The sequence below is a fragment of the Panonychus citri genome, unplaced genomic scaffold (genome assembly GCF_014898815.1).
Source record: "Panonychus citri isolate SS breed McGregor unplaced genomic scaffold, ASM1489881v1 Contig00138, whole genome shotgun sequence".
Classification (NCBI taxonomy): domain Eukaryota; kingdom Metazoa; phylum Arthropoda; class Arachnida; order Trombidiformes; family Tetranychidae; genus Panonychus; species Panonychus citri.
Window position 1 is genome coordinate 4,864,806 of NW_026515543.1, and position 16,010 is coordinate 4,880,815.

The 16,010-nt window shown below is 31.7% G+C and overlaps 2 long non-coding RNA genes across 15 annotated transcripts; one reads left to right on the forward strand and one right to left on the reverse strand.

The window, feature by feature from the left end:
* Positions 1-101: 101 nt before the first annotated feature.
* Positions 102-3,416, reverse strand: LOC128393560 (uncharacterized). Of its 3 annotated transcripts, none has more exons than XR_008326224.1 (4): positions 3,161-3,416; positions 2,494-2,921; positions 1,046-2,309; positions 102-786 (listed from the first exon to the last, which is right to left on the reverse strand). It is a non-coding gene; the product is annotated as an uncharacterized LOC128393560 (long non-coding RNA). The 3 variants fall into 3 exon arrangements; XR_008326225.1 differs by having other exon boundaries at positions 102-1,211; positions 1,380-2,309; positions 3,161-3,411; XR_008326223.1 differs by having other exon boundaries at positions 102-2,309; positions 3,161-3,398.
* A 132-nt stretch (positions 3,417-3,548) lies between these two features.
* On the forward strand, positions 3,549-9,188 carry LOC128393556 (uncharacterized). Of its 12 annotated transcripts, none has more exons than XR_008326216.1 (7): positions 3,551-3,869; positions 4,698-4,933; positions 6,198-6,619; positions 6,814-7,239; positions 7,324-7,887; positions 8,074-8,753; positions 8,980-9,188. It is a non-coding gene; the product is annotated as an uncharacterized LOC128393556 (long non-coding RNA). The 12 variants fall into 12 exon arrangements; XR_008326213.1 differs by having other exon boundaries at positions 3,552-3,869; positions 6,198-6,423; positions 6,552-6,619; positions 6,814-7,887; XR_008326208.1 differs by having other exon boundaries at positions 3,554-3,869; positions 6,814-7,503; positions 7,633-7,887.
* Positions 9,189-16,010: the final 6,822 nt, after the last annotated feature.

The following is a 16,010-nucleotide window of genomic DNA, read 5'->3' on the forward strand; positions in this document are numbered from 1 at the left end:
CTCTCTCTCCTCCCATTGAAAACTTAAGTAATAAGGCACCGCGATGATGATGATGAATAAGGAAGAGAAAAAACCAAAGAAGAAATCTGAGAAAAAGAGAAAAGAAAAAAAGTTATGAGGAAAAAAGAGGAAGAAAATAATAATAGATAAAAAAGGAGAAAAGGAAGATGAAGATGAAGAAAAGAAAGGTAACTTCTCGTAGACAAACAAAGACATTAAAAAGAAAAGAAGAGGAAAAGATGATGAGGTGGTGGGAGGAGGAGGAAGATGAAGATGAAGATGAAGAGTAGAGGGAAATAAAAGAGTATATAAAAAAAGCTTCTTCCATTGATGTTGTGATGATGTTGATGTTATGGGGTTTATAATGTTGATCCTTGGTGTTACTGTGGTTTTTTGTTGTTTCAGTTGTTAGAACGAGTCAACAGTTTTTTTGTTATTGTTGTTAAAAAGCAAAAATGCTTCTTTCATCTTCATCATATTATTTTCCCTCCTTTTGTGATGAACTGATCAAAGTAGAAAACAACAACAGGGAATATAAACTTCATCTTTTATCAGCATTTTCAGCATCTTTCCATCAAATCACTTTTTTTTTCTAATTCCAATTCCATCTCTTCAAAATAATACGTTTACGGTTTGTGTCTTTGTTGTTAAAGATGATGATAAGCATGATCATCATCTTCATGATTATCAGATGTCCTCCTCTGAATTATTATTATTTCCACCTTCTTGTGTCCATACACACACACATGAATCGAAATCCATTTCCAAGATTATGAAAGATTTAGTCTGTAAGAAGAAAAATATGCTTACTGATTTTTTCTTCACTCTCGGTGTTTATCAATTTCTAAGGTAGAGAAAATTGAAATCCCTTCTGAGATCAATTCTTGAGATGGGTTCATACAATTTTCATTCTCTCTCATCCTTCATCATCTATTTTTCTTCACTTGGTATAAACAAACATCCATTCAATGAACAGTAAAAAAAGTAAACAGAATTATGAGTTTTTTTTTTGTAAAGTGATTGGAAGATTAGAGATGGAAATTACTTTAAATTGAACTTATCTTCACTTCTTCAATTTAGTCTCATTTTTCATCTTCTTTCCATCATCTCATTCCGATTTATCCTCCGTCATCATGATCATCATTTTTCTCCTCCTAGGGTCCATTTCCATCGTCAGCAGTAATCATCATCATCGTCAAATTGTGTACACACTTTCAAGTTATAATGTTAACGAGAAAAGTAAAAAAAACAATTTCATTAACATCGTTGTTTTTATAACAGTGAAAAGCTGTTAAATAATAGCATCGATAATGATGATGATGATGATGATGAGATGCTAATGTTTCTCTCTGTAGACACACGTAATTATAAACACTAACAAGGGAAGATTTTTGTTTTTCTAATCATCACTATTTTAGTTGTTGATTTGTTGATGGGTTGATAATTTTTCTTTGTTGATTATTGCTCTTTAAATTGTTTTCTTTTTATCAATTTCGTCTCCATTATTTTTCATCTTTATCGTTCTCTCTCCTTTTTGTTCTGTTCCAAGGTCATCATGCTTAGTTTACCAATTTTATCTCCTCATCTGAGCTTCAAGAAATCACTGTCAGAACATTTTTGATGATGGTGATGATGTGCCCAAGGGCAATTAGGCAAGCCAATGTTATTTTAAAGCCAAATTATGTCCATATATATAATAAATCCAAACAAAAATTGATCTTAAACTTGATAATTATGATCCTACTGTGTTAGTAGTAGTAAATGTTGATGTGTTTATGGTGCTGAGCCTTATCATTAGTTGTAGACGGATCAACAATTTATGATGAAAATCTGGAAAATTGGATGAATAATACAACTACTAGTTGTATTCATTATGAGTTTTGGATGTAGCATCTTCAATTGATTAGCCAAGAAAATTGTACAACATAATTATTTGTGAATGATTTAAAAATTACGTTGGGAAAAAGTTTATACCAGTAAATTGCCCACTACAATTTGCTAATAGTCTTCATGATGTCAATAAATTTATCCAGGATCTAATTTTTTTTTTACTTCGCTTGCTACAGGAATGAATTATTGGTTTAAGTTGTTATCGTCATTCTCATGCAATCTGATTATATTGAATTTGAAGGCAGTTTGATGAGTTTCCAACATTTAATCTTGAGTAAATCGCTTCTTTACTGATTAGTCGTCCAAAAGATAGATTCACTAACTGGTTGGTTCTTTCACTGGTCCCGTTGATTAGGCCAAAATTATAATTGGTCAGTGTATGAAGGATGATAATGATTCCAGCCACAAACGAAAAAAATCTTGTAAACAAATGAAAGAAAAGAAAGAAGGAAGTTAACATAAATGAGTCTGATTAGTCTGTAAATCTTATGTGTTAAGTGATGATGTTAACTGATAATCAGAGAGAAAACCAAACCAAATTATCAACATCTTTCTGGGCGATGATGATATTATTATAACTTAATAAAGATGTTTTCAACTTACCGTAATAATAATCAAAGTCATCATCAAATGATTTGTTTTTTTTTACGATTTGAAAATTACCTCTTTTCAGCTAATCATGATTATCAACCATAAAAGAAGCAATTACCAGGCTGATGAAGAATCAAATGAATGAATCTTGTTCAGAGTTAATCAATTTTTTTTACTTTTTTCTCATGGTGGGCTAACCCTTTTAAATAGTAGCATAATTTATGACTGTTCATATCAAATTTCCACCTTAATCAACCAACGCAAAAATCATCTCTCTCACCACTTGTCATCATATCCTCCTCCTAGAATCTAACCAATATTCAAGCACCATGATCATAACTCACGTTTGGAAACTGTAACATCAATGAACAGGAATCATTATAAGAAGAATACTTGTCACCATAAAACGTTGAAAAAAAGAAAGAAAATCAAAATGAAATCTGAAAAAAAAGAAAAAGAAAGAGATTAAAATGAAGGGTAAGGTCAATATCATCATAATCATAATCATAATTATCCCTTCTAATCATGATACTCATCATGATCCAGGGGGTAATAGTTACATTCTAAAAGAAATTTGGTAGAGAAATATAATAGTTAGAAAGAAACTGATCTGAATGACATAAATTAAAACAAAATGTAATTCAAGATAATGAAAGATAATTAAAATAAAACTACTTACCTTTTTTCTTTCACTAAAACAAGATGAGAAAACATGGCGATCATGATTAGGTAATAATGACACATACACATTAAGGTATAGAAAAAGGGGTTTGGAGATTAAACTTGACGTACTTTCCACATTCCAATCAATTCAAAGACTAATTGCAAGTTAATCTTTTCTCCCACTGATTAACTTGCATGATAAAAGTAATGATGATTAATTAAAATGATAAGAAATTAAATAAATCACTTTGAGAGGAGAAAAGAAACAAAAGAAATGACCAAATGGAGAAAAAAAAATTCTTTTCTTTTTTTTGAGTCTCGTCTTTTGGCGCCAATAGAACAAAAATCAAATAGAATTTGAAAATTGTTCTCTTTTGTTTTCTCTTCCACATTTGTCAAAGTTCATTAGTTGTTTACTAATTATTTCTTTCTAATGATTAACTTGACGAAAACCGTTTAAATCATGTGAGATTATAATCAACTGATTAACTCTAATTGTCTACAAAATTATCCTTTTGTTTTCTTAATCCTTGTGATGTTTTTTTCCTCAACATCAGTTGATCAACTTGAACTGTTTTCGGTTTTAATTAATCTTCCTTAATTGTTGTTCTTTGTCTCCAAGTGGTCAATTTATTATCAACTGGACATGTTATATTTCTGGGTGATAATGTATATTAGGAAATATCCTGATTTCTTTTGTTTAATTGTGTCAACAAAACCAATAGGTAAGCTTTTATTTTCAATTTGTCAACACTGTTGATTGAGTGATTTTAAGATGTGATAATTAATCTAATTAGGCTTCTTTTACTCAGTTACAACAATTTATCCTCAATTGATTCTTAAGGTGTTAAATCAATTGGTTGACATTAATTGAGTTAAACATTCACTTGGAATTCAATGTGTGGGTTAATTTGTAATAATTCATGATTTTTTTTGTTCTATTCTCTTTTCCATTTTTTCTCCCCATTTCCAATTCTTTAGTAATAAATATTATGCCTAATTAGAGTTAATTCTCTTATTTTCCAATTCTGATTGAATGGATGATTGATTCGCTCTTTCAACTTCTCAGTCTTTCAGACAAGAAGAAGAAAATCTAATCAAAGAGAAATTCATATCTACATGATAATTAAATTCATGTTTCATTTGTAAACGAAATGAAAATTTATCTTCAATTTTACATATTCACATTGAATTAACTCTAATTATTCCTTATGATGAAATTATTCAAACTTGTTTTATGTACATTACCTGTGTTGATGCTCTCATTTGAAAAGTCATCACCATCTACTCTCTCAGTGAATTAATGTCTTGATACTATTTGATAATCAGTGTTAAAGTAATTTTAACAAGTAATTTGAGACCAAATGAGCTTTATGAGTCTTAATTTGCTTCTTTTTTACCTTTTATTTAATTCCATTGAGAATTATTGTTGCATCTTATTCTATTTGTTTTCTTTTTTCTCCAAAAAAAAAGTTTCATATTTTCTCTGAATTATTTTTCTAATCAACATCATTTTATTCATTATGATTATTTTTTCTACTTCACATTCACAGGAACATCTCTAATGGAAACCATTTCTTTAAATGTTGAATTTCTAATGAGTCTCATACATGATGATCAACTGTTTTTGGTTACTTAAATTTCCTTGGTTTCCTTTGAAAAACTCTAATCACAATAATTAACCTCAAAGGACAACTCATGAAAAGGAATCGGAAATGATGTTACCCTTTTCACACCAATAATCTCTCTTTCAAATATGATAACCATGAAGATGATGACAATTATAACTGTGAGACAACTACATTTGTCTTATTAACTTTATGATAAGTTAAACTAGTTATCAATAATGATGATGATCATGTCAAGGATGAATTTACTAGCGTTGGTAAATTCATCCATTCACCAATGGCTTCATTTTTATTAAGTATCATTACTTTTCAGTTTCTCTGTTTCTCTCTCTTTTAATCAGTTGGGTGTAATGCATCATCATATTTAATGTCATCTTATATTCAATGGAATAGCTTATTCGCCATACAAATTAACAGATTAAATTAAGTGAGAAAAGGGGAGAGAGAAGAAAGAAATTATTCTAACAATTTTGGCATCATCAACTCGGAAATGTCTCAGACTTTATCCCACCTTTATCTCTTTTCCTTTGTTTTTCTTTTATTAGGTTGACTAAGAATTAGTGTCGGTTTTTTGATTATCGAATCTTTAATTGTAATTATCTCATTGATTATAAAGGATTTTAATTTGATTGTTTCGACTAAATGATTAATTAGACTATCAACAATGATTAGCAACAATTAGCGCGACAATTAAAAATTTCTAAATTAGTTAATTAATTAACTTAATTGTTGGCCATTTTCGACGCAAATCGAACATTTTTTATAATTTGGCCTTAAAATCGACCTGACTGACCTAAAGTGACGCAAAATACATGAAATGATAATGAAATTTTATAATCTAACCAATGGACATATTAATTTTCATCAAAAAATTTCGAGAAAGAAATTGCAAGGCCATTTCCGGAACGGGTCGGAAAATAAAAAATGGCCTGAAATTCCGTTGAAATAGAGGTAATCTTCACCAATAATCACGAATTATTGAATAGAATGAAAAATTGTACCTAGAAATGTTACTTAAATCTCTTAATTGTTAGAGATAATTAATTCAGTAAAATTATTGATTAAAAAAAGGCCAATTTGATGAAAATTTAGCCTCCGTTGATGGCCTCATAACTTTTGAATTCGAGCTCAAAAATAGAAAAAAATAACGCCATTGTTTAGATAATTGACCGCACTATTCATTTCATGTATTTTGCGTCACTTTAGGTCAGTCAGGTCGATTTTAAGGCCAAATTATAAAAAATGTTCGATTTGCGTCATATTCAACAATAAGTTAATTATAATTAAATTACAATGTCGCTTGTGTGCTGATAGTCTATAATCATTTATCGAAACAATCAAATAAAACCTATCATGAGATAATCCAATTAAGATTCGATAATCAAAAAACCGACACTAATTCTTAGTCAACCTAATATAAACTAGCTCATCATTATCATCATCATCATACGTATTCATCTTCCTTGGCATCATAAGCATCATCTTCATTTCCGGTAAAAAGGAATAGGAACACGTTCAAAATACGATTTTGGAAGAAAATGATTCGCAAGAATGAATCTAATCACAAATGATTACATGATTTTAATACTGTATTCCTGATGATCATCATCATGACACCATTTGTGTAACAACAGTTCCTCTATCTGCAATAGTAATTAGCACATCTTCAACTAATAGTCTCATTTCTTACTAGATATACAACTCCCTCTCTATTCATACAATTTCTCTCTCTCTCTCTATCTTCTAAACCCATTATACTCATCATCACCGGAAACACAGTTTCTCGTAGGTTAACATTTCCGGTGAAAATCTTTTCTTCATCCTTCAAGCTAAAGTCCTAAAGTTAAGTAAGAAAAAAGAAACTTCCACTCTCTCTCTCTCAATTGCCTTCTCCTCATTCACCATCATCATCATCTTCTGAATTCTCAGGGAATTGGTGATAACAGATAATAACCTTGTATTTAGAGTTTTTATTTAACTGCTTAGAATGCACATTAAAGATCATGTAATAACAATACACTTTTCCTTTTTTTCTTTACAGATCTTTTTCCCAGAGCATTTTCCTCCTCATCACTTTTTTATTCTTGGTTTTTCAGAAGATTGAAAATTCATCTCTCTCTCTCTCCCTTTACTAAAGAAGAGAGATATCATCAACCCATCATCATTTCTGTTCTTAAATAATCAACATCATAATCACCACCACCGCCGCCATCATCATCATCAGGCTCATTTAAGATGATCAAAGATGGTTCATATTAACAAAACTAAAGAAAATGGATGAGGATGGAGAAGAAGAAAATGGATGAAGGAAAATGAAGATAATGATGATGATCTTCAGTAAGAAAGCAAACAAGGATAAAGATAAGAAAGAAGGAGAGAAATGAAGAGTAAAACGTAAGCGACAATAATGGAGAAAGCGAGGCGATGCTATTGATTATCATGATGAAGGAGGAGAATTGAAATCAAGGTGATAATGACGATTAAACGAGGATTTTTAATGTTTAATTTTTCATCTTTTTAATGATCTTCATCTCACCCTTGGATTAGAAAGATGAAATTTCAATGAATCTTAGATACTCCTTGAAGCAAACAGGAACAAGAATCTTGATCACCATCAACAACATCATCATCTCCTTTCATCAACCTTTTCCATCCCTATGGATATTAAAATTCATCATCAACTCTCATCATCAGTTTCATAATCAGGATCATCATCAGTGTGGTTTTCAGGGTAAGAAAAACGCAATTTAAATACAAAAATGCTTCAGGGCTTTTCTGAGGCAAATTATTTCGCCTCATATTTTTTTTCTCAGATCACTTTTCATTATCAAGATTTTTTCCTATTTTCAACCTTTTTTAGCACTTTTTTTATTTCATGATATCATATTATCATCACGATATAATGTTATTATTTCAACACACTGATCAATTTCATTTCCTCACTATTACACAAGAGTGAGTGAGAGAGAGAGAGAGAGAGAGAGTAGAGTGAGATAACAATGTAATAACAACAATGGTTACATCTCATCATCATCCTCGAATCAACTATAAACAATTTGATAACAAGATAATGGAGGATAATCAAGGTTTCCAAAACATCATCATGAAAAATACAGTAAGTTGAAAAAGGTTGATAATTTGATTTACCTTCCTCTTTCTCACTATTAAAACTTTCTCTCCCTTTGTTGTTTATTAACCTCTTCGTTTGCAAATATTATTATATTAAATTCTGTAAGCCATCGACTTATTCATTCCACCCTAAGGCTAATTTTTCTTTCTCTCTTTTTTTCTTTTCTTCTAGTGATTATTATTCTTATTATTATTATTGGTTTACTTTTGGTACCAAACCATTTATCACGTTAAGACCCACAAGTTTAACTTATTCAACATTATGTTCAAATTGTTTGAGGTTTTATAGCCTCATCATAATAATCATCATTCTCATCATCATCACTCCCATGGATGGTTCATCCTCATCATATAATCAACAACTGTTCATCTTTTAGCTTTTATAAAGACACACAGTGAGTGAGAGAGGACAGAATGAGACAAATATACTCTATCCAAGTCTATGGAAAAAGACTAATACTCAAAAAAAGAGAGATGATGAAGAAAAAAAACATTTCCAGGAGACTACAGGGCATATTGTGCATACTCTATGGCATAAAATGAAGATAATGATGATGATGATAACATAAGCCTCAGTAAATTGCTGTTACTTTCCAGTTGATGCTGTTAATCTGTTATTCAATTTGCATTGAGGTTGCAAACTCTGACAACATGGTTGCTACCTTAATGCCAACTCCTCCAAGTGCGTGGATATAAATTAGGATTGCCTTTTGAATACCACCATCCAAATAGATATAAAACCAATAACCATTATCATTATAATTATTTTGATAAAACTCGTGAGATAACATGATGGGCCATGGTGACATGAAACAGAATCTGGAGCAGAAAAAAAATCAGCCATTTAACTTGGTAATACTTTACCTTGTAACAAATTAATGAAATTACATGATTATTGCAATTTAATTTGGTTCATTTTCAATGTTACATCTGAATGACAAGCAAAGTATTACATAGTATATTTATTTGTACTTTGAAATCCCAGAATAATCTGTGTGAATTTTTTTCTTCAACCATTATCAAGATTATTTCATCTCTCTCTCTCTGATAACCATCATATTTTTTTTCATTTATCCAGGAAAAAGGCAGGAAAAGGATTGAATCTATTGCAATGATGAACAATATGAAAACCAACAGCAACATGAACCATGATAATGATGATGAACATGATGGAAAAAAAAAGAAAAAAGGAATTCAGATTGAATAGAGGAAAATACAAAATTGCAAATGAAACAGAGGATGAGGATGAGGAAGATATGGAAGATGCAACAATAACAACAATAATGTGTAAGGGTTGTGCTGGGGGATGTGGATAAGGCAGCCTTACAAAACCTGCAACCGAAGCTACAGCCAAGAGTAGAAATAAGGACAAGGTCGACGACTTTGTGCCCGGCGCTATTATCGACAAATAGATTTTGGAGCAACTTAGATATTTATTGAGAATAGAGACAACAGTATAGATACACCTTGTAAGAATAATTATTGAGGAGACGAAATAGGAATAGGAAAATACTGAAGAGTAAGATAAGTAATTAGGGTAATTGACACGTGGGTGACTAACAATGAGTACAATGTGTGTAGAAGTAGTTGTAGCTGAGGTATTGGTGTGTTGCTTCTCTTTTTGAGAGAGAAGGAACTTGTTTATATACAAGATGGAGAAAAGGTTTCTGTGGTAACAAAGGAGAAGCGGGAAAAGAGTTAATTGTTTGAGATGATTAACTCTTTTTCTTATTGGTTAAGTATGAATGGGGGTCGATTGAGGCATTTCCCTTACAGAGCCCCCCCACAAAGTGTTATTTAAGGCTCTTTAACGGGTCTTAGAACACTCGTAGGCCATAAAGAGACCACGTTCATACTGATATGGAATAGGACGTTCATTATTTGGAGGTCCATCGATATAATCGTCCGACCAATACTTCTGAGAGAGAATTCTAGCAGAGTTTTCTTTTGATGTTAACATTGGATTCGTTTTGAACGAATCAGGCCAATCCTTGACTTGTTTCATGATGTCTTTTAAAAGACCACCCATGTTGTAATTTCTAGGCCAATCATGTCCTTTATATCCATTGAGAAAACTTGGTGTTTGTTTAACGATTTGTTTAAATGTTGTTTCAATCCTTTGATAATCAATTAAATATAACCACATGGTATAAGCAGCATCGATGATGGGTGAATGTTGCTTATCTTGAAAGATGTGAGCGAAGAGACAGAAGACAGAAATTTTGAGGCTGAGAGTTTCATCCTTTTTAACTCGACAAGCGTAACATTTGGTTACGTCAATGATTCTTGGTAATAAATATAAATAATCATGGGGAGAAATGTATAAATCCATAAAATCGCATATATCGCCAGCGATAATAATTCTTTGGTAACGTCTAATGACTTCGATTACCTCGGCTCGAACACGTTTAAAATTAGGAGCCCATTTGGTATCGTCCCATGATAAACCATGAAATTCAGCTAGAAACCGATGACTTGAGTTGATTGGGTTTCTAACGAATGAATTATAAACAATGTGACCATGATGATCAACAATTGAGATCCATGTTGGAACATTAGCACAACGTCCATTTTTCATGATGATAGTTTGTTTTTCTATGTCGATGGCACAAGCGGTTATACCATCTTTCATTAAAAGCATTGAATTAGCTGCGATTAAACCGATCATGTACGGCGGCGGCAACATTTTCGTTTTAGCTGGTTCAGATTTGGCAGCTAATAAATTTTTATAAACTTTGGTTCTTTTCGCTTTCTCTTTGCGATTCGCTTTGGTTGGATCTCGTCTTCTTTGTCTTAGTCTTTTTCTTCTGTTCTTTGATTTGATTTGATTAATTTCCTTCTCTGTGAATTTGTGGAATTGTAATGATTTGGGTTGATAATTGGAAGGTTCAGAGAACACAAAGTCGTCGACCTTGTCGTTCTGTGATGATGATGATGATTGTTGAGATGAAGATAATTGAGATGATGAAGTTGATTGGCTTGATTGTTGAGAAGAGGTTGAGGTTCTTGGTGATGGAGCTAATTGTTCAGAAGCACTAGGGTTTGAGCTTTCACTTGAGGTTGACACTCGGGGATCACGATAAACTGTAAGTGATGAAGAGGTTGAAGGTGATGGATTCACCGGAATTGAAGAGAGAGGGTCAAGAAGTGAAGAAATGTCACTAGAACTCAATGTTGATTTGGAAGTTGATGTACTCGGCGGAGGGTCATTCCAATCACAACCATCATTTGGTGATGTTGGTCTGGCGACTCTTAGTACAGGAGGAATATAAAAATTCAAATCACCTCGTTTTCTTGCTTGTTTATTCAAACGTTTGCGAAGATTTTGTTCAGCTCTAAATTGTGCTGAATTTGCCGAGACTGTAGCCAATAAAAGTTCACTATCTTCTTCATCGATTGATGATTCCATTGATGAATTAATTTTTTCTGTTAATGAATCCCATGAATCATTAATTATAATTTCATTTTGATGACTAGGAGTTTTATTTGGTTGAATTGTTGATGATGAAGATGAAGATGCGTTTGATGCGAGTTGAGCATCGATTCTTTGTTTACTTTTTCTGGTTAAATATTCCAGAGGAGTTAATCTCTTTTTTAATTGTTGAGGAGAAAATGTGTCAGATGATCGCTTAGGAGAACCAGGAGGAGTAGATGGCAATGGAATTGAAGATATTTCTTCTTGTGAAACTGGAGAAACGGAATTTGTTTCAGTTGATTCGGAAATTGAATCGAAAGTTGAGGCAATTTTATCTTGCCAATTTGAGGCCAATTCCTCTTGATTAGAATTAGAAAACATTTCATGATAAAAGGCAATAGTTTCAGGATCATCTTCATAAGTTTCATCTTCTTTTAAAAAACTGGCAGCTACATTGATTGGATCGAACTTGAAATCGTCCTTATGAATTGTATTTCTCATATGAGTAGTAACATTGATGTAGTTTCCACTGAATTTACAATTAAAATAAACACAATTGACATTCAATTGAGTTATTGATTCTTTAGTCTTTTGATCGACTTCTTTGAGCTTGCATTCACCATAACCATCAGTAGGAAGAAGACAATAGATTTCTTTATTTGTTAACTTGAATTCCTTTGAATTAAAATCTATTGTTAGAGGAAGCTTATTATGAGCTCGCCATAAAACATGAAGAAATTTAGCACAACATCGACAATAGAAGAGAAAACACTCGGGACATTCCATCGGAAAACATGAAATTTGATCGCAGAGAAGACAAATGAAGGTTTGATGATTGTTCGTTTCATTCACTGGAACATAACCTGGAGTCATATTAACTTTGGTGAAAGCTAATGAAAAACAACGATCTGCGATGAAGCTTTGGCTGGCTAATACTTTCAATTTGATGAATTTTTTATAAGATTCCAAAGTCATTTGATTGAACTTGGGTTGTTTGGTTTCTTCGCTGTTCACCAGCGGCAACGGTAACTCGGTATTTGCCATAATTGTAGCCAAATGGGATGATTGATGAGAGACGATGGAAGTGGTCGGTGGATGTCGGCTTGTTAATTGAAGGTGAGAAGAAGGTCAGATCAGAGTCAAAAGTCGTTCGACCTTTGTCTCTTTTCTTGACAAGAAGAAGAACCAATTGTAGGGTGAGAGGTCGATCGACTTCTTTCCCTTATGGTTTAAACACTGATGTTATCTTGGAAAAGGTGAGAAGAGATGAGAAACATAAATGGTAGCTGAAGATTTAATTAGTTGAATTAATTTGAAAATAGCTGAAAAGAGTAAATTAAATCAATTAGTATTGTTGTTGGTAAAGAGCACATGTAAGCTCAATGGTAGCTAATAGCTGAAGATTCATCTAAATCTTTAGATTTTAATTGTTTAATTAATTGATTGGGTTCAAAGTCGATCGACCTTGAACCCTTTCATCTACTTAAAATAAGAGAGAAAAAGACCAACAATTAATTGATTTAATTTGAAAACACACAAAAAATGTTAATAACTAATCTTAATAATTAAGATGTTAACTGAAAGTAATGAGAAGAGTAAATGAAGTAGAAAAGAACAAATTTAAATTCTATTCTCTTTTGGTGGAAACGGAAGTTTTGATTGGTGAAGAAGGGGTGTGTTTAATAGATGGAGCCATTGTTTTATCTCCATTGGTGACTAAAGAGGTGCAAGGTTGATCAACTTTTGTCCTCTTTTAATTATTAATTTAATTAATTTTAATTATTAATTTAATTTCTAATTTTTTCTCTAATTAGATTAATTAAGTTTTGAGCTTCATTTAGATATGAAATTTGTGGTGAAAAAGCATTAAATTGGTTGACTCTCGATGACAAAGAAAATTTGAAGCAATTGAATTGACCAGCTCTTGTGAGTCCAAGAGACCAAGTCGCTTTGTAATTGTGGTGAAAATTGAATTTGTTTCAATTGAATTGATTGATTGAGATTCAGGTCGATCGACTTGAAACTTTAATTAGATTTTCTCTCTCGACATTAGAAATCATTGTTAATTCAATGTAAATAAGTGAAAGGTTAAGAGTTGAGCTTCTGTAGCTATTACTCTAGATGGTAATTCTAATTTCTTCCTTTTAGTTTCTTTTGTACCATAGGTAATAATAAGAGGAGATTTGAAATTGAATTGGTTGGAACGAAAATCTAACTGTGACCCAAGGTGATAGTTGATTGACCATTACCTTGTGAAAGTAAAGGCGTTAGCTTTTACATTATTCAACTTGGAATAATGGGATAAGAGAAAGGATACAAAGTCGATTGACCTTGTTGCTTTCTAATGTTTAAATTGAAAGAATCAATTTAACAAGATGTTCCTAATAGAAATGAGATTCAGTGACTAACTAATTGATGAGATATGATTTGTGAGAATTAACTAATTGTTACAGTTAATTGTTTATGGGATTACCAAGCGGAGAATGAAATTGACTCGATCGGATCACGTTCGAAAGATCTTATAATTTGGAGCTAATGGAACTTTCCGTGCTGTTCTATCTCAATGTTACTAAGTTGCAATTTTCCTTTTTGTTTTGTTTTAATTTAATTACGAGTTTATTAACCTGTTTTGTTTTTTGTTTTGAATTTATTCTAGAGTATCTATTGGAATAAGTAACATTGTCCGTTTAATTATAAATCATTCGATTTGTTTAATGGAGAAGTGCTATGGTACCCAAGATGAAAGGACGCTCGTCTTTTCTTCTTGTGAGGAAAAGAGCTTTACTGGAAAACAAAATGTCGACTGACTATTTGTTTCCTGACTAGATTGTATTGACCAGTGAAAGTAAATGAGTCGATCGACTGTTTACTTTAATTGGGTCTAATCTATTGTTTGTGATGTGAATGAAAGAGAAGATTAGATATCAAATTTAGTCAACTGACCATTTGAATCAATCTTAGAGAAAACAATTGATAGTAATTGTAATTAGTATCAATGAATATTGATTCAGTGAATCAAGAGGAGATAATTAATTATAACTAAGATGATTAATTAATCTATTGTTAGTTTGAATCGGATGAAGGAGAGAAGATTAAATTTTAAGTATTAATCTTAATTATGCTTGGAGTTTAAGCTTTGAATAAGAGAGAGAGAGAGATAGATTAAATTAATTATTGATTTGATGATAACTTGGGTGATGAATTAATTGATTAATTATCTTCATCATCTGATTTTTCTGAAATTAATGATTGAGAGTCATTGTCTTTCTGAAGATTTGTCAAATCTTCAATTTCTTGAGTTTCACCTAATGATTTTAAATTAGAGAAATTCACCATAATTTGTTTCCCTTTTAAATTAGTAATTAGAGCTGCTGAATCAAACACTTCTAATACAATGTAGTCACCTTTATAGGGTGCGGTTAACTTTTTACCTCTAAGATAATCTTGAATTTGAACGCTTAACGTGACTTTGTCACCTTTTTTGAAAGGAGGTAGAGAAGAGGGAAGAGTCAATTCTTTGTTGCTGCTTCTCCGTCATTGATTTGTGATGCTGTTCACGAAGTTTTTGAAGATTTTCACTTGTTGTAGCAATCGGTTGAATTTCGAATTCATTTAGTAAAGGTGTATTAGGTTCTTTTCCAAAAAGAAGATAATAGGGGCTTGTTTTTAAGCTTTCGGAATGAGATGAGTTGTAAGCTTGAACATGATTGAGAACTTCAATGTCCCAATCCTTAGTTAACTCTGTAAACATATTGATGCGATTGCCAATGATTCCATTTAATCGTTCAATCAAACCATTTGATTGAGGCCGATAGGGGGTTGTTCTTTGATGCTTGATTTTGTACTCTTGACAAACATCAGCAAAATCTTTCGATCTGAAGCAAGGACCATTATCAGTTTGTACCACTTTAGGAGGTCCAATGAATTGAATGATGTATTTTAAAAATTTAACAGCATCTTTAGCTTCTTGATTACGATAAGTTTGAGCAAATACATATTTAGTGAAGACATCGACGGCGGTAAATAAATATTGATTTCTCAGCTTTGAAGGTTTAAATTTACCAACAATATCCATCTGGATACGATCGAGAGGTTGATCTGGTATTGGCATAGCTTTAGGTCGATGATCATTAGTTGTTTTGTGTTTATATTTTACACAAGTTTCACAATTAATTATTTTGGATTTAATCCACTCATCCATTTGTGGAAACCAAAATACTTCCTTAATTCTCTTCGAAGTAGGTTTAAATCCGTAATGTCCTCCAATAGATTCTTCATGATATTGTTTATAGACTTTCTCTTGTAATGAAGCGGAAGGACAATAGCAATTTTATTGTCGTTTATTTTACGATAGAGGAGACCTTGTTTTAAGATGAAATATCTTGTCATTAAACCTTTGTTTAATTGTTTAATTGTAGTTTTGATGAATGAATCTTTAATTTGATGCTTTTTGATTTCATTAGATTCGTTGATTTCTTGATTCTCTTGTTCAGAGGTGACGATGAATTTTGAGACTAATTTGTCATCAATGATTTCGGGTTGACCAATTTGTTCACCAATTTCTTTAGCGATTTGTCTAACATACATGATGTGTTCTTTTTGATTTGTTTCTTTAATTAGTTGAATATCATCTAAATCAGAATTTGTAATTGTTGAAGTTTCTTTATCTATCCAATTGGTATGATGAAGTAAAC